This window comes from Macrobrachium rosenbergii, chromosome 9 (genome assembly GCF_040412425.1).
Source record: "Macrobrachium rosenbergii isolate ZJJX-2024 chromosome 9, ASM4041242v1, whole genome shotgun sequence".
NCBI lineage: Eukaryota > Metazoa > Arthropoda > Malacostraca > Decapoda > Palaemonidae > Macrobrachium > Macrobrachium rosenbergii.
The window spans coordinates 52,693,608-52,718,607 of record NC_089749.1 but is presented as its reverse complement, the minus strand read 5'-3'; the positions used below and the strand labels follow the sequence as shown (position 1 = coordinate 52,718,607).

The window sequence follows — 25,000 nt, the reverse complement described above, 5'->3', positions numbered from 1 at the left end:
TTAATTCGGCTACCATTACCTTAAGGTTACTTAACATATCCTAAATAGCAATGACTGGTCAGATCAGACTTATTCTGAAGGGGTTATGTATGCCATTAATGCTTTGGGAAACGCCCGTGCCATTAAAGGAAACATATACCTGCAGGCATGAAAGAGTAGGGTAAATGGTTGTGAATCCATTGGGGTAGGAAATGTCTCATAGGTGACTGAGGAGCCTTAACTTAAAGAATAGCTTTTTAGCCATTTTACCTGTAAGAAATGGATACAGTAAAATTATGTAATTATGGCACATATCTATACCGTCAAAAATAACGACAATACAAGAGGGTTGAGACAGCAAATCCTGGCTTTAAAGAAGTTAATTACCGTGACGAAGTTCGGACCTAAATACTTTCATTTTACATACATAAGTAGTAGCCAGTAGTGGGAGGGGCAAAAAAACGTAAAGTTCACTTTCTATAGACGAACGTTTGTAGGCCCAGAAAAAAGGAATAAACGCCCACACCTTGTTTTACATTGAACACGTTCCTGCATTAGTAAAGCAAAATTTCAAGGGAAAATGGCTTTTTTTTTCACTGGAGCTACCCACTTTTGGGGCAATAACAAATTTCAAGGGAAAATGGCCTGTTCTTCATTGAAGCCACCCACTTTTTGGGGCAATAACAGATTAAGGAATAAAAATCAGAAAAACATCTATATGTTTTAGACGAAAAGAAAAAAAAAAAAACTCGCAACCCGCCTCAGATCTTAAAAACTACTTTGCAAATTTGCTGACCATCCACCCTCCTATCATCAAACATACCAAATTGCAGCCCTAGTCAGCCTTTTAAGGTTAAAGTTAGCCTTTATCGTGCTTCTGGCAACGATAGAGGCCATGCCACCACCGGGCCTTGGTTAAAGATTCATGGGCCGCGGCTCATACAGGGAGTCTATTTTCGGTGGCCTTGATTACAGGGATTGCGCCGAAGAAACTTCGGCGCATTTTTTACTTGTTTATTAATGTTATCAAATTTTTCGTAACAAAGTAATTTCCTTGTTCTGACTGGTAAAATAATGATTTCTGGAATGTCTAGAGCCTGCCGAAGAAAATTGCGGGTTTATAAAGTTTGTAAATGTAGACTTTTGTGGCAGTGATTTAGATTTAGTTGGCCTTATACCAGCGCATGTACAAGGCCTGGTGTAAACATTCGCAATTCGCCTAACCATAGTAGGGAATAAAAAGTAACAAGTTTGCCGAAGTTTCTTCGGCGCATCGAGCCCAGAAAAAGGCCACCGAAAATAATCTAAACGCCTTTAACCACACCTTATGTTTACTAACTAACCTTGAACACGTTCCTGCATTAGTAAGATCAAAAAACAAAGCCGGCACAACAGTTTCAACAGAAAACTAAAAACGAGTGAAAAAGAAACTGGCTTTTTTTTTTTTTTTAATTTTCGATAGTTCTCGTTAATCTTCATTTATTTTCGTTCTTGTTAATATTTTCATTTATTTCTGTCTGTTCCTGTAAATATGTTAATTTTTTTTTGTCCAGTCGTTTCAGTTTCTTAACTTTTCATCTTTGCTTTCCACCTTTTCATTGTGCTAAATTTTTTTTGCCTATATATATATATATATATATATATATATATATATATATATATATATATATATATATATATATATATATATATATATATATATATATATATATATATATATATATATATATATATATATGTATATATCACATGCACACATACATACATACATATAGATACTTATATATATACATACATACATACATACATACATATATATATACACCCACATATATATACACATATACACACACGTACACGTAACTCCCTCCCAAAAATTCTTCTCTACATGACTTTTTACTCGCAACTTTATAGAGCCTCCCACTGTGTTTTTGAAGGCGGTAATAATCGCTGGTTTCCACTGTTTCAACCGCATTTTAACCCGTCACAGTAAATAGCAGCAGGTATTCACACCAACTTGCGAGTAGCACAGAATAGGGCATTCAACTTTTATGGCTTTTTACGACTCACTTTCAATAAAAAAAAAAAACAGGTTTAGTGGAAGAAGAAGAAAAAAAAACGAATGAAAACAAGACTTCATTTTTATAATGTTGTCATCATCATTTTAACGCTTCCGATGAACGGATTGGAATTATCATTGTTTACCTCGTATTTTGAGGGAAGGGAAAATTGTGATGAACTGGTGGTTTCGAAATCTTGACGCTCTCGGGTAAAAGAACGAAAACATCACTAGATTTTATGAGGTTTTGTTGTGTTTTGTCGATTGGATTGTACCCGGAAGAGGCTTACGAGCTTCATATGGAGTTTATTTATGTAATTAATATTATTAGTGAATGCGTTCATTTAGATATATTTTTTCAGTCTTCCTTATTGTAAAAAATTGCAATAATATGCAAGAAACTAAAACAGAACCTATGTACTGACTTATAAAAAAGAAAGAGAAATGCGTAATAAGTAGGAAAATGGTAACACTAAACTTTTTGTCTTGCTGTCCAGCCACTCCAACTCCCTCTTGACATTGCCTTCATAAGAGCTGAATGACCAAAAGTGCCCAGTGCTTATCTTGACTGGGTAGTGCCGTCTGTGCACTCCTTGCGGTGCACTGTTGGCACCATTTTAGGTTCTTGGCAGCGGCATTCGGCCCCTAGCTGCAACTCCTTTCCTTTCTTTTACTGTATCTCCGTTCACACTCTCTTCCTTCGATCTTACTTTGGTCCCTCTCCTAACAATTGATTCATAGTGCAGTTGCTAGGTTTTCCTCCTGTTGCACTTTTCAAACTTTTTTTCTGTCAATTTCCGTTTCAGCGCTGAATAACCTCATAGGTCCCAGCGCTTGGCCTTTGGCCTAAATTCTGTATTCTGTTCTATTGTATAGAGTCAATCAATCAATTTTTCCACATATCCTCAATCAATCAATTTTATCCCAGCCCTAGGAGAGCTGTTAATCAGCTCAGTGGTCTGGTAAAACTAAGGTATACTTACTTTTCCCTATATCCAGTTATATTTCATCTTGTATATCATTTATGAATAGATTTCCGGCGCAGTTCTGGTTATTATATATTTAGACTGATTAAGCCTGTGGTTAATTATTATCATTTTAGTTATGTTAAGATAACTTCTCTAGAAATTTGGAACGAGAAGTTATTCTTGTAACCCGTTCATTATTTGTAGGCCTAACCGGTAAAAACGGTTTACAACATTAGCTTGCAAATGTCATATTCCTGCTTGCCTACCTCATTTATGCATCACATGCTATAGCCGAGCCTCCAACGCCAGATATTTGTAATTCGATCAGTAAATAGAAATCTGAAGGTGAAATAAGTTTAAGAAAAGATTAGTCACTCTTTATTTCTTAGTGTTTCTTTCATGATTCAGATGTAAAAGGATTAGTTTGACAGTGAGCATTGTTTTTGTTTTATCAAGAGCCACCACTGTTATCATAAGTGCATATTTCTGACTCCCATTGGGATCAAACATTAAACATTAGTCTCTTAAATGAAATGCCAGGGCGGTACCAGTTGACCCACAAAGGTCACAAAAGAAGTTGGAACCTAAGTACTTATATATATATATATATATATATATATATATATATATATATATATATATATATATATATGATTGATTGATTGGTTGATATATATACATATATATATATCTATATGTATACACATTGACAAATTAATCACCTCTTTGGCCTATTCCAGAGGAACCTTTTGTACAACAACAACAAAAACAACAACAGTAATAATAATAATAATAATTATTATTATTATTATTGTTACTATTATTATTATTCTTGTTATTCTTATTATTATTATTGTTAATCCCACCAATCGAGCTATAATCAGGCTTAGATTAAGCCACGAAATCGCCATTAATCCTATCAGCACATCAGTTATCACATCTTCTGCAACGTGTCGGACGAGCTAGGCGACCTAAGGTCACGTAGGTCACTTGATGTCAAGCGGTCAGCATCCAACTTCATCCACCCAAAATCTCTCGTCTCATCCGGGACACATTAAAAGCTCCCTCGTTCGTTCCGAAGGGATTTGCTCATTTAGATGATTAAACGGTTCCGTGATGTTAATATAAACAAGGTTAAATTCCTTATAGATTTACTTGTGTTACTTTGGAAATTCGTCACAGGCGTCTTTGTCTTTGAAATGCTTGGTTTTTTATTAGTCTAATTGATTAATTTAAACAGGGTTTCGTAATGAATTAATTTGTTTAATTACTAAAGTTTCTAACAGTTAATATTTAACCTGAGCATCTTGTTAATCAGATTAATTATATTTTGATGAGTGAATCAGTAACGCAATCAGTTGTTGAATGATTAGCCAGATAATTATTTCTATAATATATGTATTCATTTATTATTTTGAATTACCCCGTAGGGGGTAGTGACGTCAGTGCACCTCATGCGGTGCACTGTAGGCATTACTTAAGGTTCTTTGCAGCGTGTCTTTGGCCCGTAGCTGCAACCCCTTTCGTTTCCTTTTACTGTACCTCCTTTCATATTCTCTTTCTTCCATCTTACTTTCCACCCTCTCCTAACAATTGATTCATAGTGCAACTGCTTTGAGGTTTTCCTCCTGTTACATCTTTCAAACCTTTCAAAGTCAGTTTCCGTTTCAGCGCTGAATGACCTTATAGGTCCCAGTGCTTGGCCTTTGAGCTAAATTCTATATTCCATTCTGTTCCATTTCTTATTTCAGTGCTTTCGTAATTTTAACTCCTTCCAACGCATTTGTAAAATAGATATGATTTCACCCACATCAGTCTGTTTGTGAGTACGTGTGTTTATGTGTTAGGCGGGATACCGTAGCAACGGTTGAACGTAACTAAAAAAGAAAACTTTTGCCAGTATATTATAGCACATCCTGAGATGATCAACTTTCGGGGAAAATCTGTAGAAAGTTGATGACGCGTTGCCATGGAAACAATCTAACATATCACAGAAGGGGTTGGGGGGCGTGTGAGGTATGCTCTGTACTGGGTTCTCCTGTTTGATTCTGGATCTATTTTTCTTGAGTTATTCGATTCCAGCTTGCTTATATTTCTATGTTTCTTTGAAATATCTTTGCATAGGAGCAATATGATATAATATGGATTCATATGCTATTGTAATTTGTCTCCATATATTCTCCTCTTTGTATTATATGGGACAAAATGGACTGGGAGTTTTTTGAAGTTTTTAGTGTAAACATACATACACACATTATATATATATATATATATATATATATATATATATATATATATATATATATATATATATATATAATTATCACGGGTGAATAAATGAGAGACATGGTGTAGTTCCTGACCGGTTTCGACTTTATTTCCAAGCTATTGACGAAGGAATGATACATAGCGTTAGCAATCAATCAATCAATCAATATATATATATATATATATATATATATATATATATATATATATATATATATATATATATATATATATATATACATACATATATACACTACAGAGGCAGAGACTTTGTGCGTGTGTGTGTGTGTGTTTGTGTGCGTACGTGCGAGTGCAAAGAATGTCGCAGATAAATCCTCCGGTCCACTTCCCCCCTACTCCCCCTCCCCCTCCTCCTCCTCCTCCTCCTCCTCCTGAATTTGCAAACGGACGCGTCATTTCAGTTATTTGTGAATCGGCTCATAAACAAAGATGTTTGTGACGATTAGGTCCGGATAAAGCAACGCCTTCCGAATGCGGGGCCTCGGCCTGAATGCTCTTTTTGGGCCACTTTTGTCCGGCGCACAAATAAATCAAGAGAATAATAGTGACACAAAGGACACTGGCCCGTGTCAAAAGCCAGAGCCGGCGGTATTGTTCGTTCGCCAGGGCCCACCTAGCTGCTAGCTAGCCGATGACAAACATGACGTGTTCTGATTCTGTATGCGACTGGTATTTTTTTCCCCATTATTATTATCATTATGATTATTATTATTATTATTATTTAGGCTTGTCGTTTTACGAATAACATATTATTATTATAATTTTGATTAATATTACCATTATATTTAGGCTTTTCGTATTACTGATAACATGTTTCTTCTGTTTTTTTTTTCTTCGGCGACGAAGCATTTAACTTTGGGGTTGGGGTGTCTTTTGTAATAGGAATATACGAGTATTTTTCAGATTTGTAGCTCTCTTAACTTATGTTCGTTTTAGACGCTCGCCCACACACGTGCAAACACGCCAACACAAACACACGCACACGTACATATATGTATGTATATATGTCTGTATACATATACATACATATATAAATATATATAATATAAACATATTTATATATATATATATATATATATATATATATATATATATATATATATATATATATATATATAATGCAACTTATGCTATTATGAAATGTGATTAGTAAAGAAAGACAAATAATAATAGTTAAATAATATATCATAAATATATGTATATATGCCTGTATATATATATATATATATATATATATATATATATATATATATATATATATATATATATATATATGTGTGTGTGTGTGTGTGTGTGTGTGTGTGTGTGTGTGTGTGTGTACGCGCTCATGTGTGTAAACGGGCTAAGTCAAACAGTGGATCTAGCTAAACTGATAGCAGATCTGAAGCGATACGCCTGACGGTATTTGCACAGCCCCGTCACCCTTGGTTTTCCCCGACAAAATACCTAGCATTGAACAACCAGAAAAACTCGCAGAGTGGATATTTGTAGTAGAATCTCAGTAATCTCGACGCCTGGGATTATTATTAGTGCGTTCGCCTCGTCTCCCACGGCTACAGCTATCACAGCACCCATCGCCGTGCCTTTCCGAGCGCCTGCGCGAACCGTCTGCGGCGTCTGCGAGAGCGGCTAGCTGTTCCGCTGAGCGCATGGAGATCTGGAAAATGAAGGTGTGCAGCCTGGAATTGAATCTGGAAGACAAAGCGGTGTCTTTTTTTTATTTGTTATATATTATTTTTTTTGACGCCCTGTGAAGGAAAACTTTATCCAGGAACCCCGAACGATTGTAATTGTAATGCAAGTTGGTGCTAATGTTATCGATCCGTTTAGTTTAAATAGACCAATGATAATTTAGGATAAGTTTCGTTTTGCGTATCGGCTAATTAAAAGTAACTTCTGCCAACAATCTTGCCTAATTCTGCGTAGGTTGATTGAATAGGCTCTGGATATCACTTAACTACTTCTGATTTTCCTTTTGCTTATTCTTAGTCTATGCTCCTCTGCTCTCTCCGCTGGTCCGTCAGTATATTTGAGATCCAATGTATCTTCTCGTTTTAACTCTCCGTAGTCCTAAGAAACGAAAAATTAAAGAGCAAGAGCCCGTGCCAGCGCAATGTCAGCTCATGTAACAGCAATAATTCCTTTCATGTATAAAGAAGTTTTTTAATACTTCATAAATATCGCGCAGCATTCTAATTAGAAAAAGTCTTTGTTAAAATCTCACTTTAGACTTGAATGGTAACCTAAGTGATGGTACAGGATCGTTAACGCCATACGTCAGGTTAAGAAAAGGTTTTCCTTGTTAATTTCTCTTATGTTTTTGTCAGTGTACCCATAACATTTTTAACTTTACGTCAGTCATGAAACTCATCTGGTTAATCATAACGAATTAGGCTGATGTCGAAATTTCCAGCGTTCTTGTAAATGGAACATATAGTTACTGACTTATATTTTCATACTGCATACTGTACAATTATAGCGGTACTTTATTATTATTATTATTATTATTATTATTATTATTATTATTATTATTATTATTATTCATTATTCAAGATGAGTCTTATTCATATGGAGCAAGCCCGCAAGGGCCACTGGCTTGAAATTCAGAGCTCCCAAGAATATGGTGTTCATGAGAAAGAAGTAACAGGAGATGATGGGAAATACAGAAAGAAGAGATCACTTACTGAAAAAAAGAAATGACAAATTAATAAATAAATAGAAAATGAAATGTAAGTAGATTATTAAAAGACAAGAATTGTATTAGGGTGGTTAAAAAAAATAGAAAAGGCTCCTCACCAGAGTGCAAACTGACCATACCTTCTCATCCAAGTGACATCAGTAAGGAAAAGCAAAAGTAATAAGGATGGCTTTGGAGAACCTGACTTCACTCCTTTTTACCTGCGCTAATTACTGACAATTGCTGCCCGAACCGAGTGGCAGGACGTTTCAGAAATCGATTCTGCTTAAAACCAACAATAGAAAATGTGTACGACGCTAATTCTCAGGAATTAGACTTGTTGACCCAGTAGGGGGGGGAAAAAACATTAAAATATAGCCGCTAATGACAATTATACGCGAATGATGGCCTGGCGTTACGAGCGCTTAAATATGTATAATTGTTAAAATTACGGCAGCTTATTAGTGACTTTATTTACCGTTTCTTCTGTAAATACTCCCTCCCGTCTTCGATGCGAGAGAGAGGAGACGAGTTTTTGTCAGTTTTAGAAGGTAACTTTCGAAAAACACTGGTCATTATGCCGTATAATTTTCAATCCGTTCATTTTTTCGTCTGTTAACGTTGTCTCAGTGAGATTTCTTACCTTGCTACGTAGAAACTGTATTTTCTTATGGTATGCCATTACGTATGTTTTACTAACTGTTGTATTATGGAGTAATTGTTGCGCTTTATTATTAGTTCTGAACAGCTCGCGTAGTGGGGAGAAGTACCGTCTAAATCTAAGACAATATAAAGTCAAGATAATTAATAAGAAAAACCCTTTTTTCTACTCTCTGGCCTGACGCCAGCAGACGTTTTCTGTAACATAAGGTCTATGTGGACGGGAACATGAACTCAATGTGCTGTCCTTTTCTGCCTTTGACGCCAGTTTATAACGCCAAATCAGTCATTTATGGTTTGAACGACAATTTAATAAATTTCGCAGATGGCATTTTTAGCTATCAGTTATTTAATGTGCTAGTGTGACCTTGAGGTTACACAAGAGGTTACAACAAAAGTTATGTGTTGTATGTTGGTCCTAATCGTTTCTTGGTTATATGTTACAACCTCACTAATAGTCATTCAAATTATCCAGAAATTATAAAAAGGCGTTGTGACTAACAGATATGCGTTGTTATTAACTTTATTAGAATTTTCTGTTTCACCCTCAGATATAACCACCCAAATCTTTTTTCAAAGCTATAATTAAGCTTTAACATTGTCTGAAAATATATATTTGCTTGAGAAGCAAGCTCAAAATTAATCACTGGTAGTTTGTGAAATTAGTCAAAACATATGTGTGAATTCTGTTTAACTCAGCTGAAAAAATTAATCGACTAGGCAATAATCTGTGAAAGGAAACGCTGAAGAATAATAATTCATTTTGATAACTGTGCACTAATGTTTACTGTTGATTGATATATTAGTTGTGTTGGAATGGAATTATGACTGATAATCAGCTAGTTTATAGATAATAATCAGTTGGTTTAGAGATTCTATCATAACCCAATTGATTATGTACACGACGTTTATTGCATTTTAAAAATAAAATATAGACTCTTTACTTTATTATAGTTGTACTCAATGACCATTCATCAAATTGAAGTTCACCTGTCTCCTACATTGCTATTTTACTGATAGTGATTTTAATTTTTTACCAATCGCACGACTAGCGTCAAAGACCCATCATTAGGAAAATTAGAATGCACAAAAATAGTTTAGTTTTAGTTTTAGTTTTTTGTAAAAGAAAACTATTGTGCCGGCTTTGTCTGTCCGTCCGCACCTTTTCTGTCCGCACTTTTTCTGTCCGGCCTCAGATCTTAGTATGTCGATCATCCACCCTCCTCCAATCATCAAACATACCAAATTGCAGCCCTGTAGCCTCAGTAGTTTTTGTTTTATTTAAGGTTAAAGTTAGCCATAATCGTGCTTCTGGCAACGATATAGGATAGGTCACCACCGGGCAGTGGTTAAAGTTTCATGGGCCGCGGCTTATACAGCATTATACCAAGACCACTGAAAGGTAGATTACACGCTGTAGCGGCTGTACAGAAAACTCGATTGTGCCGGAGAAATTTCGGCGCATTTTTTTACATGATATTGTTATATAATCGCTCTTCTATTTTCCTTTGGGCGTTGTGATATCCCGATGCGTAAGTCAAGTATGTCTTAGTTTAACCAGACCACTGAACTGATTAACAGCTCTCCTTGGGCTGGCCCGAAGGATTAGATTTATTTTACGTGGCTAAGAACCAACTGGTGACCTAACAACGGGACCTAAAGCTTATTGTGGAATCCGAACCACATCATAGCGAGAAATGAATTTCTATCACCAGAAATAAATTCCTCTAATTCTTCATTGGCCGGTCGGAGAATCGAACGCGGGGCCAGCAGAGTGCTAGCTGAGAACGGTACCCAACCACACATTGAGGAACTATCCCGATGCGTAATAAATGGAAATGCTTGCACGTACACGTTCCTCAGTCGCAGAAGCCAGACGGTGGGTAGTGTCGCCATAAATCTATGAGACGTTGGTGGTTAGAGAATCTGCTATAGAAGAAGTGTCCCGTGTTGCATGCTAATGGCTCAATAAAAGGGTATTTACTCAGCGTCTAAGCAATCGCTTAGCTGGCTTTCTTCCTTGTTTCTCTCGGCTTAGATTCTGCTTGGGATTCTCCTGCCTATTCCCTAATTTTAAGGAAAGGATTAGAGGTTTTCTCATCCTTGGTTCGTTCATGTGAAAATATTTTTGTTTTTAGAAAATTTCTACGTTGGTTCTTTCATTTCAGAAATCCTTCTGAAACTTTGCATTTCTTGGTTTCTTAAACTAAACTCTTTTGAGAAGTTTTTTAGAAATAGCTTAGACAATTTCAAGAACGGCAGATCTCGTCATTAAGCTTTTGCTAAATGCTGTTCACATCAGATGCAGGATCAACAAATTGCCTGAAGAAAATGTTATTGGAAAGTGTTATACTATACCTGGTGGTGGTCACTGACTTGTGCACTGAGCTGTGCAGTTTTTCTCTCGGTTACCAGGCCACCAGGCACGGTAATGGTAAAAGGTGCCGTTTAAGCAGTATCCTAATGCTGAGTGATAAAAATAGTATGCTATAATAGTGCCCAGGTAGTGACTGATTGAAATATCTTTTCTAATAAGTAATTACTGGCTCAAAATTAGATTTTTTCTTAATTCGATAAGCGGCTTTAATTTTTATTATTGTTTGTATGTTTATTCATCATTCATTATTCACTTATTACCAAAATAATCAGTCAACCAAATTGTATATTTACTTTTATTACCGTAAACATTTGTTACCTTGCAAACTTATTTATATATGAATTTTCGCATAGATTTATTATTTACTCGTCTAACTGTTTGTTTGCTGGATATATATTTTTAATCTTACACGGCCCAAGTTTCTCTTTACTAATTTCTTGTAGATTCAATATATCTATTAACCACACTACTATTTGTCTAATTACGTTACAAACTATTTGTTCCCTTATTTGCCAAACACGTATCCACCTGCTTCAGTAAACCCCTACATTTATTTTTTTATGAATTCAGTTGCTTACTTATTTATTTTTTCTTTTTCAGAGTTCGTGTTCCGGACGGGAATTGGACCAGAGATAAAACTGATCTCTTGCCGAAATTCTAAATGGCGACCTGTGGTTTTATGCATATATGCACAAGTTCAGGTGAACAGGTGCATCTTTCGTTTTAGTATATATTACAAAGGGTTCCAGAAATGGTGGATTTGGGTGCATATACGCGCGCGCGAGCGGCGCATGAGCGCTTGTGTCTGCCGGCTCCTAAATGCATCCAGTTGTTCGACGTATTCTTGTCTTCTTATTGACTCAAGGTAATTTTTATTTTGTTGTTTTATTATTTACTGAAAGGAATATTCGTGTTATTGTTAAATGAATTTCAAAACTATGTAGATATGTTAGATGACATAAAATATTCTCTAAGTTGTTATTATTATTATTATTATTATTATTATTATTATTATTATTATTATTATTATTATTATTATTATTATTATTATTATTATTATTATTTGGAGGGTATAACGTCAGAGATTTAAATCCTATTAGTTATCAGCAAATCTCTTGTAATAGTGAGAGGTCACATTGGGTTTTCTTGACCCCGCCTGACGCTGATACCCGGCCACAGGTGATGGGAGGCAGGGCAGGGGTCAAACCACGGACCTTGCGATTGATAGACCAGTACCTACGCTAACTTACGGTACTTGACACGAGCAGCAAGTAAAACTAGTTTATATATATATATATATATATATATATATATATATATATATATATATATATATATATATATATATATATATATATATATATATATATATATATATATATATATATATATATATATTTCAAGAATTTTATTTAATCAAGAGCTGATGGGGCGAGGAATCTAATTCCTTGTTCTCTAAGCTGCTAAGTTTGGTTATAGGAGTCTGGGATCACAGACTATAGAAGAGAATTCCGGTTGCGAAAGGCGTTACCACAGTTAATTAGACGTGAACTACAAACTCATGCGGTGCACTGTAGGCATTACTTAACGTTCTTTGCAGCGTCCCTTCGGCCCCTAACTGCAACCCCCTTTGATCCTTTTTCTGTACCTCCCTTCATATTCTATTTCTTCCATCAGCTTTCCACCCTCTCCTAACAATTATTCTACAGTACAACTGGGAGGTTTTCCTCCTGTTACACCGTTCAAAGGTTTTGCTGTCAATTTCCGTTTCAGCCTTTGGCCTAAATTCTATCTTCTAATCTATTCTGTATGCACTACGGGGGAAATGGATTTTCTCAATTTATTTGATAATATTGAATTAAACCTCATATAAATGCTATGTCGGAGCTGTTCCCGCATTGCAAATGGCGGTAAATTCGTCCGCAACCTAAATTGATCGAGATAGTTTGAAAGCAGACGATCTCTGGATTGACTTTTGCGCATACGATTGTGCATTTGTTTAATCAGGATTAAATTGCAGGAGTAACTGATTTATTTGATAGGGGTTAAATTGCAGGAGCAACTGGTGTATTTAGTCGGGATTAAATTGTAGGAGTAACTGATTTAAGTAATCGGGATTAAATTGTAGGCATAGCTGATTTATTTAATCGGGATTAAATTGTAGGAGTAGGTGATTTATGTAATCGGGATTAAACTGCAGGTGTAAATGATTTATTTGATAGGGATTAAATTGTAGGAACAACTGATTTATTTAATCAGGATTAAACTGCAGGAGTAACTGATTTATTTGATAGGGATTAAAATTGCAGCAGCAACTGATTTATTTAATCGAGATTAAATTGTAGGGGTAACTGATTTAAGTAACGGGAATAAATTGTAGGCATAGATGATTTATTTAATCGAGATTAAATTGTAGGAGTAGGTGATTTACTTAATCAGGATTAAACTGCAGGACTAACTGATTTATTTGATAGGGATTAAATTGTAGGAGCAACTGATTTATTTAATCGGAATTAAATTGTAGGAGTAACTGATTTTTTTTATCAAGATTAAACTGCAGAGTAACTGATTTATTTAATCGGGATTAAATTGTAGGAGTAACTAATTTAAGTAATCAGGATTAAATTGTAGGCACAGCTGATTTATTTAATCGAGATTAAATTGTAGGAGTAGGTGATTTATTTAATCAGGATTAAACTGCAGGAGTAAGTGATTTATTTGATAGGGATTAGATTATAGGAGCAACTGATTTATTTAATCGGGATTAAATTGTAGGAGTAGGTGATTTATTTAATCAGGATTAAACTGCAAGAGTAACTGATCTATTTAACCGGGATTAAATTGTAGGAATAATTGATTTAAGTAATTGGGATTAAATTGTAGGAGTAGCTGCTTTATTTATCAGGTTTAAATTATAGGAGTAACTGATTTATTTGACAGGGATTAAATTGTAGGAGTAACTGATCTGTTTATTCGGGATTAAATTGCATGAGTAACTGATATAGAGGGACGAGGGAAAGTAATCTGTGACAAGAATGGAACTTTAGAAACCAACCCAAGCGGAAGATGGAAGCAAAGGCTTAGAGAAAAGAAGATAATGATTAATAACATGAGGTTTTAGTAATCATGCAGTGATCACATTCCAGTGATAGAAAACGATACAACTATAGAGAATATATATATATATATATATATATATATATATATATATATATATATATATATATATATATATATATATATATTAAGATACATGTTTATTCAAAATAAATACTTTTCTCTATTCATTCGCTTCCCGTACAACAAACAAACGCGAATAAATGGTCTTTCCAAATCAAACCCTTTAAAAGTTCTGTGTGAGGGAAATAAAAAAAAAAACAGACGTCAAACGTCAATAAGAAAAACCTAAATAACGAACCAAAAAGCAACTTGAATATTTCCACGTCAGCCGAGCATCACCATGGCAGGGCCCCATAATACCGAGTTATCTCACGCTGGGTCCACATTTTATGGTCGTCCCCTCCGCCTTGCATAAGCAAACCATACGAACTTCTGTTAAGAACGTGTATGATTTGGCCGTGCATGGTATAACAAGCGAATGAAGATAGTGTGGAGGAGAAGAAGAAGAAGAAGAAGTAGAAAGAGAGGAGGAGACACGGTCCGAGGATACGACTCTTGTCAGAAAACGATGAAATTTTTAACGCTCAATTTCTCTCGCGGTAGTAAACACACGCCTGTTCTCCTTGACGGGGGCGGCAGCAGAGATTGTTAACCCCTTTTTGTTCTCTGCAAGACGTTTGGGGGTGAGGTTGCTAGCCCCGTGCTCTACTTATATAATAATTATAATGGCAGCTGCTTGAATACATAATTCAGATTAGGTAAACATAGACACTGGATATTCATTTTGGAAACGAGCCTAATTTCTTACTCCATTACATATATATATATATATATATATATATATATATATATATATATATATATATATATATATATATATATATATATATATATATATATATATATATACTGTATATATATACATACATACGTATGTATGTATGTATGTATGTATGTACATGTGTATGTGCATGGGTACGAGTGTGTAAATAAAAACAAGTAAAAAATGCGCCAAACTTTCTTCGGCGCAATCGAGTTTTCTGTACAGCGTATAATGCTGTATAAGCTGAGGTTCATGAAACTTTCAGTCACGGCCCGGTGGTGGCCTGTCTTATAGCGTTGCCAGACGCATAGTCATGGTTAAGTTTAACCTTAAATAAGATAAAAACTGCTGAGGCTAGAGGGCTGCAATTTGGTATGTTTAATGATTTGAGGGTGGATGATCAATATACCAATTTGCAGCCCTCTAGCCTCAGTAGTTTTTAAGATCTGAGGGCGGACAGACAAAAGTGCGGACGGACAGAAAAAGCCATCTCAGTAGTTTCCTTTTAAAGAAAACTAAAAAGAGGGCATTCTGTGTGCAGTGAATGTAATTAATGATCATATGTTCACCAAGTAGCTCTGAAGCATCTAAATGTGGGACCTGAGTAAACTTAGCTGTTACAAAGATGCTCATATTCTCCAGTCAGCCAAGCAAAGCATAAATGAAGGGAATGGATACTAAGTTACCAAATTATATCATAATTTCGGCGATTACGGGGTTCACTCACGTTTTTAAAGTAAAATCGCTTCAGTACAGTGCCTTTTTTTTTTTCTTTTGAGCCACCCCACTTTAGAGGAAACAAGTCAATGCTTAACACGATCAGAAAACATTATCTATATCTATATGTCAAACGACTTGGGCATGCCTTAGTTCCGCTGTACGTACAAATGCCAAATCCATGTTTATCCCGTAGGGGGTAGTGCCGTCAGTGCACCTCATGCGGTACTCTGTAGGCATTACTTAAGGTTCTTTGCAGCGTGCCCTCGGCCCCAAGCTGCAACCCCTTTCGTTCCTGTTGCTGTACCCCCTTTCATAATTCTCTTTCTTCGATCTTACTTTCCATCCTCACCCAACAATTGATTCATAGCGCAACTGTGAGGATTTCCTTCTGTTACACCTTTCAAACCTTATACTGTCAATTTCCGTTTGAGTGCTGAATGACCTCATAGGTCCCAGTGCTTGGCCTTTGGCCTAAATTCTATATTCACTTCATTTCAGATCCATGTTTAAACAATGCGCATGATCAAGTACTTGTATTCATGGCAATGCCCCACTACCAGAAATAATTTTCAGATACTCTCAGCCTGTGGGATCCTATCTGACAGGCTACCCCTAGACGATGTCAAGGCTACTCTTATCCGCTGGGAATACCCTCCATAGATACTCCTAGCCTATGCAATCCCATCAGACAGGCTACTCCTTGGCAATACCTAGGCAATGGTTAGTCACTAGGAATACTTTCCTTAGATACTCTTAGTCCATGGAATCCCATCAGACAGGCTACTTTTGGACAATGCCTTGTCTGTGTTTATCCACCAGGAATATCTTCCATAGGTACCACTAGTCCATGGAATCCTGTCAAACAGGCTACTCCCACAAAACGCCAATGCAATGTTAAATCACCAGGAATACCTTGTCTAGAGAATTCTGTCAGAAAAGGCTACTCCTAGATAATACCTAGGCAATGTTTACCCACCTTGAATACCTTCCATAGGTACTTCTAGTCTGTGGAATCCCATTTGACAGGCTACTCCTCGGCAATACCTAGGCAATGTTTATTCACTAGGAATGCCTTCCATGCATACTCTTTATCTGTAAAATCCTATCAGACAGGCTACTTCTAGACTCTACTTCAATCAATCAATCAGTCGATCATTTACTGTGGCACCCACGAGGATGCATAGGGCCTCGATGAACTCACGCTGTCACATTGTGTCCTGGGCTAACTCATCAAGATCTCCCCAACACTCGTCTCCTGCCTTTAACCTACCTCTACCTCTTCTACCAAGGACAACCCACCCCGGGGTATCTCGTACTATTCCCTGTCTACTATACACGTGGCTTAGCCACTTCCAGCGTGAGAACCCAACATACTCATCGACCGGCTGCACTCCCGTTACTGCTCTAATTCTGCTATTTGATATTATACTTAGGCGACGTTTATCCATCGTGAATACCTTCCCTAGATAATCCTAGTCCATGGAATCCTATCAGACAGACTGCTCCTATACCATAAATGCTCCTATTCCTTAACTATATTATGATATAAATTCTGGTGTTCTCAAGTCATTCGTAAGCAGAATTTTTGAGAAAAACTGTTTAATTGTAATTTTTTATTGCAATGCCACACCTTTCTACAGATCTTACCAAGGAAAATTAATTTTAGAAAGCTGATGAATTTGTTTTAATATTTAGAATCAGTGGCACTCGCTAAGAGTCAGTGATTCATGTCATTGTTATTCAATCTTTTTTTATGACTGTAAATAGATTCCATATTGTAAAAAGTAACATAAATTTCTAGAAATTTGTGTGCATTGTTAATGACTTACGAGTAAATAAATAGAATATAATAAAGGTAAATAGGAAATAGATACTGCCATAGTGGTAATATTAGGTAAACATTATAATGTAAAAATGTGAATTTTAAAAAAATTCTTAGCCCATAAATATATCAAAAATAAGAAAAGCCATCCGGAAAAATACTTCTAAACCTTGCTTACAAAATGCTCCCACCTCCCAGTGGGAATAAAAAAGCACAATACTTTGCCACCGAAGGAAAAAAACAAACAAACAAATAACTCAGTGATGGAAAACACTTTTGAAAGATTCGAACGCGGCTGACCTTGATCCAGTTTTCGAAGATGGCAAGAGAGAGACATAACTTTCAAATTTCTCTCGAGTACCACCGAAGTTTGCCGCAGTTGAGAGAGAGAGAGAGAGAGAGAGAGAGAGAGAGAGAGAGAGAGAGAGAGAGAGAGTCAGTGCCGAAAGACGTGCTCTCTTACATTCTATTGATACGACTATTGGTTTGTAAATGATCACAGAGTATTTCGTCGAAGGTATCTCGATCGACTTTGCGAATGTGATCAGAGAAATAAGCGGTCTGAAGAATGGAAATGAGGAAGGAGGAAGGAAATTTTTATCATTTACTCAGAATTTTATATAGTCATTTAAAAAAAGAAAGGCTTCAGCAAATAGTTCTATAAAGAAATATTCTCCTGCTTTCGCTGCGGAGATAAAATGCTAGAATTATTGAAATACCTCTCTGCCACTATTTTTATTGCACTTATAAACTTCCTTTCTGCAACAGGTAGATAATTCTATAATTTTCCTTGTGTATTCAGTCACATTTCTTCCTTAATGAGGCTGAAGGCCTGTCTGTTAATTCTTTCATCTGCTTCCTGTAGTCGTCCTTCCTTCAGGAGGTTGATGGTATAATGCTTCCTTTCCTGAAATTCGTATACCCTTCCTTTTTTCAAGAGGCAGAGATGTCTACCACATTCTACATCTGCCTCCTGTAACCTTCCTTCCTTTAAGAGGAGGCACACAATTACCATATTATTCTTAGAAAAATAGATAATTCTCTCTCTCTCTTTCTCTCTCTCTCTCTCTCCAGCATTCTTATATCCTTATGGAAGCACCGTGATGAATATTTCCCCCACCCTCTCTCTCTCTCTCTCTCTCTCTCTCTCTCTCTCTCTCTCTCTCTCTCTCTCTCTCTCTCTCTCTCTTTTATCCTTTTGACACCACCGTAAGGAATATTTCCTCTCTCTCTCTCTCTCTCTCTCTCTCTCTCTCTCTCTCTCTCTCTCTCTCTCTCTCTCTCTCTCTCTCTTATCCTTTTGACACCACCGTAAGGAATATTTTCTCTCTCTCTCTCTCTCTTATCCTTTTAGCACCACCGTAAGGAATATTTTCTCTCTCTCTCTCTCTCTCTCTCTCTCTGTCTGTCTCTTATCCTTTTGATACCACCGTAAGGAATATTTCTCTCTCTCTCTCTCTCTCTCTCTCTCTCTCTCTCTCTCTCTCTCTCTCTGATCCTAGTGCAGTAGAATTCTTTCATCTCTCTATCTCTTCCTTCATCTCCCTTATTCAGATGGAAGCACTGTAAGAAATTTATCCTCTCTCTCTCTCTCTCTCTCTCTCTCTCTCTCTCTCTCTCTCTCTCTCTCTCTCTCTCTCTCCTTGTAATCTGCCAATCGCATGAGGTCACTGAGGGCTGAAATTCCACCGCTGTTGACTAAAGAGGTGGTGCTGAGGTAATCAAGCAATGCAGAAGGGCTGACCAAATTTTAACAGGGAGTTCACCTGGCCGGAAGTTATGGGTAATCACGTAATTAGTGACTAGGGACCAGGGAGAAGAGTGATGCATGGAACAGAGGTGTATGGCTATTTGTGTGGGGAAATTAGGGAATTCGTCACTCATTGCTGTAGTGGTGTATGTTAATTTCGTTATTAATATCATCATTATTTATCTAAATGACCTGTCATCGTGTCTGAAGGTACATTATTATTATTATTATTATTATTATTATTATTATTATTATTATTATTATTATTATTATTATTATTTGTGGGGGGAAATTAGGGAATTCGTCACTCATTGCTGTAGTGGTTTATGTTATTCTCTTTATTAATATCATTATTTATCTAAATGAGCTGTCGTCATGTCTGAAAGTACATTATTATTATTATTATTATTATTATTATTATTATTATTATTATTATTATTATTATTATTATTATTATTATTATTTAATAAAGATTCACAATTATATAAATGAATTTTATTAATATGTTAAAGATAAAATTTATTCATATTATTGTGGATTTTCTTTTACATAACAGGTTATCACGATATTGTGAATGTATTATTATTATTATTATTATTATTATTATTATTATTATTATTATTATTATTATTATTATTTAATAAAGATTCACAATTATATAAATGAATTTTATTAATATGTTAAAGATAAAATTTATTCATATAATCGTGGAATTTTTTTTACATAACAGGTTATCACGATATTGTGAATTTTTTCTTCTTCTTCTTCTTCTTCTTCTTCTTCTTCTTCTTCTTCTTCTTCTTCTTCTTCTTCTTCTTATTATTATTATTATTATTATTATTATTACTATTATTATTATTATTATTATTATTATTAAAGGATGGCTGTATTATGCGAATTTATCTTATATAGTGTCTTTTCTATCTTCCTTATGATTCGCTTTTCAGGCTCAGCGATGTTAGTCAGTAACTGGCTGATATTCATGTTGGAAAAGGATAGTGCGCGGAATATGGGAAGTCTTTTATTAAATTTACTAAAAGACTTCCCATATTCCGCACACTATCCTTTTCCAACATGAATATCGACCAGTTACTGACTAACATCGCTGAGCCTGAAAAGCGAATCATAAGGAAGATAGAAAAGACACTATATAAGATAAATTCGCATAATACAGCCATCCTTCTTAATAAGACCTGTTTAAAAGAGGGTCTACTCCCTTCATATTACTATTATTATTATTGTTGTTATTTCGTTTCTATACAACTTTTGATATAAATAATATATCTATATTTATTTGAATAGCAAAGGCAGAGGCATCGTTTTTTATTTATTATTATTATCTTTTCTTGCAAAACTGTTGCCGAAATTGAATGTATAAGAAGTTCGAAAGTAGAGGCAAAAAATTTTGTATTTGGCATATAAGGACCAAGAAAAGTCTAAAAATACAATCGGTGAAGACATAATGTAGAGTGTATTGAGGATACATGGTATGTGGCAAAATTGTTTTAGTTTCCATGATGGAAGCAAGGAATGTTTTAGACTATGGAGAAGGGGGAGTGACTGGTTAGGTGTTAAAGGGCGATCTCAGACAAGGTGTATGTCTCCGTGGTTGTTCAGCATCTTCATGAACAGAATGATACGAAAAGTCAGATCAAGGACAGTTAAAGTAGAAACAAAGTTGTTGGATAAGAAATTGGGATGTGAATGGAGTGTAGGTAAAGTGATGCTTGCCGATGATACAGCACTGATCGGAGATAGTGAAGAGAAACTGATGAAACGAGTGAAATAGTTCGAGCGTTTTCAAGAAGGGAGCTTTGAGAGTGAACGCGACAAAGCTGTAAATGGAAACGAGGAGGATTGAATGATGAATGCTGATGTGGATAGTGGAAGAAGGAAAGCGGCTAATGCGCGTTGTCTGGTAGGAAGCATAACTAATGGTGGTGGCAGAGAGAGTTTGTTAAAGAATAGTTGAAGCCTGGAAGGTAGCAAGCTATTCTCAGAAGATTCGGAAAACAATTGGAGTGCTCAAGGTTATATTGGTTGAAATGCACGAAAGGATTCTTGGGGCAATTTTTTTTTATAGATTGGGACTGTGGGTGTTCAGTGGAAACTACCAAAAAAAAAAAAAAAAAAGTTTAAGCTGTTATGATGAATTGTGGGCGTAGTAAGTGTAGCGTAAATCGTGTTACTGAAGTTAGGAATATGGAGATACACAGAGATGTTAAAAATGCTACAGAAGTGAAGGGAAAGATTATAGTGTTTTGATATGGTTCGGTTATGTGAAAATAAAGAGGAGGATAGCATAGAATGTATATATATATATATATATATATATATATATATATATATATATATATATATATATATATATATATATATTTTATATGTGTGTATATTTATTTTATGTGTGTGTAAATATTTATATATATATATATATATAAATATATATATATATGTATATATATATAAGATTATAGTGTTTTGATATGGTTCGGTTATGTGAAAATAAAGAGGAGGATAGCATAGAATATATAAATATATATTTATACATACACATGTGTGTGTGCGTGTGTGTGTGTGCATTGTGCATTTGTTACTTTTCCTTTGGTATCGTTATTCTCTTTGTGCTTTTGTTATTTGTGTCCTTAATGACCCAAGGAGCATTTTTTATTTAGGATGTACGGTTACGAAGGCAGGTTTAGTACTCACGAACCAGTAAAATAAATAAATAAACAAATAAATAAATAGATAGATAGATAAATAAATATCTCGTAGATAAGTATGATGTGACGCATGAAAAGATGGAGAAATGGTTCTCGTCGTTTGTATGATTCTTTCCGTTTCATCTCAGTAAAGCAACGGTCAGTTGTGGAAGCCTGAAGGGGAAAAATAAAAATAAGACGAATAGGAAAAGAAGGAAAGAATATAGGAATACTGAAAGATAGAAAATGTGGAAAGCAGTATAGTATATTGAAATTCATTGCTTTGTTTGCATAATTTTTATTATTCCATACACGTAAAAATACGTCAGTTTTTTTTATTATGTTTCTGGATAAAATTAAATGACGACAATGAAAAAAAAATTAAAGTAAAAACTGGGCTGCCATAAAACCACCTAAGAGAATAAAATTCTTATTAACGTCCCTTCGTAATATTAAGTTTCTTTGTTAGAAAATATTGTACATAAACAACTGTAGACTGAGCCAAATAAACTGAAAACGGAAGACAGGGACAAAAAAAAAATTGCAAGCAAAAAGTGAAACTGGAATGATAAAAAAAAAAAAATGCAGAAAAAATGCCAAAATGTAACAATAACAATTCACACTGTGACCCCAACCCACGCCTCAGCCCAATGCATGTCGTCTTTGTATCTTACCTCAGAGAGAGAGAGAGAGAGAGAGAGAGAGAGAGAGAGAGAGAGAGAGAGAGAGAGAGAGAGAGAATATTCTCGAGGTAAAGACTTCTCAAAGAAGCTTTAGAGTAGGCTGCGCGCGCAGCTAGATGGGGGTTTAGGAAAGCTATTGACTATAGGGTATAAAGAGAGGCTGCACCGAAAGACGTAGGAGAAAGAGAGACTAAGAGAAGGGGGGTGTGAAGGAGGAGGAGGAGGAGTAGGTGGGAGAAGGGGAAGGGGGTAGGAGTAGGAGGGGGAAGTGGAGAGAGAGGCACAGGGAGGGAGAGAAATGCCGTGGGCTCTGCTTGCGAACGCTCCCCCCCCCCATCGCCACTTCCCCCCCCCATCACCCACCTCCCCTAAACCCCTGACACAGAAACTCCTTCCCCCTCCTCCCCTCTCCCTCCCCCCAACCTCCTCCGCGGCACAAGCATCGTCTTCATATCCCCGTAGTCGTCCTCATCACCATCATCATCATTTTCCTCGTCATCATCCTCACTTACGTCTGCAGTTTTACCACGAAGACCAGCTTCTTATATGGTGTCTTCTCCTCGACGTACCCGATTCGTACGGGTACGGAAGTCGTACGGAACCTCTGGGTGCGGCGTGCACGGCGTGCGGTTGGTTAAGAAAGCAGACGAGATATTCAAGAAAATGTTAGTAAATGGTTGTATGAGGTGTCAGATGGAATAGAAACCCTAATATTATATATATATATATATATATATATATATATATATATATATATATATATATATATATATATATATATATATATATATATGTATATACATATATACACATACTCAACTGGGTTTGCTTATTATTTTCATTTAATAAAAAAATAAACTGGCTTTTACCAGTATCTCCGCTTTTCATTCAGTCGATACTATCGCTCACTGTCTGTTACCTTTTGTGAACTCCTGTGGCCCGTTGCCGCTCCCACCGGACTCTAAGTTCTAGGTGGTCACCTCTCCAATGAGTGACTGGGGTCAGTCACGATTGGCATGCTTAACTGATCACCCAACCAAGTAGTGACCACGCATTCTAATCAGCATTCGACGTAGTGGTTCTAATTCACGCTTTATCCAGTTTTTAAATCTTCCTTTTCATTCCTTTATTCTTGTGTTTTCTGGCTTCGTTTCTTTTTTACTCCCACTTTCACTTTCTTCCTAGTTTGCATTCATTGCTCGTCACTCATTCACGTGGTGGGATTTTTGCCATATTTTCTTGGTATATATCTTTCTTCAGTCACCATTTTGCTACATGTTCTTTTGTATAAAAGTGGTGCTTCCATTTCACACTTAACACACACACACACACACACACACACACACATATATATATATATATATATATATATATATATATATATATATATATATATATATATATATATATATATATATATAACTATTATTGCTTTTTCACAATGTAAAGTTCCCATTTTTTCATCTCAACCAAATTTTTGTTGATTTTTTCATTGAAAAGTGATGTCATCTTAGTAAATAAACAAAAAATCTGTTCTCAGACAGTACTTCAAAAGCGCCGCATATTTTTTCAAATACATTTTCTCGCATTTGACATGCTGTTAAACGCAAACAACTTTGAAGAAGTCCTTTTACACCTGTAAATCACACATTTTTAATTCAAAATTTACAAAGTTTAACGTGTGTCCAATGTCACTATTACTGACAAGTTTATCCGCTGGTGGTCATCAAAATTTTCTCAAAGTTTGACACGTATCGAATGTCACCTTTTTGACAAACTATTTAGCCGGTAAGCAAATCCATATTTCAGACGAAAAATCCTTGGTAATTGATTCCTCGACAATTGTTGCCCAAGAGCAAAATGTAGAGATGCAGAATAGACTGACGCGCCCAATTATATTTTATGTTCCTTAGGATACATTTTTTTAGAAACATTTGTCGAGTATTGTTCCTCTGGTTTTAATCTAAAAGTAATATATAAAATCTAAAGATTTGTATATATGTCTGTGTAACTAATATATATATATATATATATATATATATATATATATATATATATATATATATATATATATATATATATATATATATATATATATATATATATGTATATTATGTATGTAAATATACATACATATGTATATACACTGTATATATATGTGTTTATATATAGTATACTGTATGTATGAACATTATGAACGTACTGCAGGTGTTTTTTTTTCTTAGGAGCTAAGATGCGTTATTATGCAAAATGATATATATATATATATATATATATATATATATATATATATATATATATATATATACACGCACACACACACACAAGCCTTCTGCAAGCCAAATATACTCTCAGTTTCAAAATAATACTC

At 35.4% G+C, this 25,000-nt stretch overlaps 1 long non-coding RNA gene across 2 annotated transcripts in view; it reads left to right on the top strand.

Moving 5' to 3' along the window:
- The window catches only part of LOC136841801 (uncharacterized), a 518,713-nt gene that overhangs the window by 440,104 nt on the left and 53,609 nt on the right, over positions 1 to 25,000 (top strand). For both annotated transcript variants that reach the window (XR_010854092.1, XR_010854090.1), the window contains one exon: positions 11,610 to 11,874. This is a non-coding gene — a long non-coding RNA (uncharacterized lncRNA). The remainder of the gene's footprint in view (positions 1 to 11,609; positions 11,875 to 25,000) is intronic.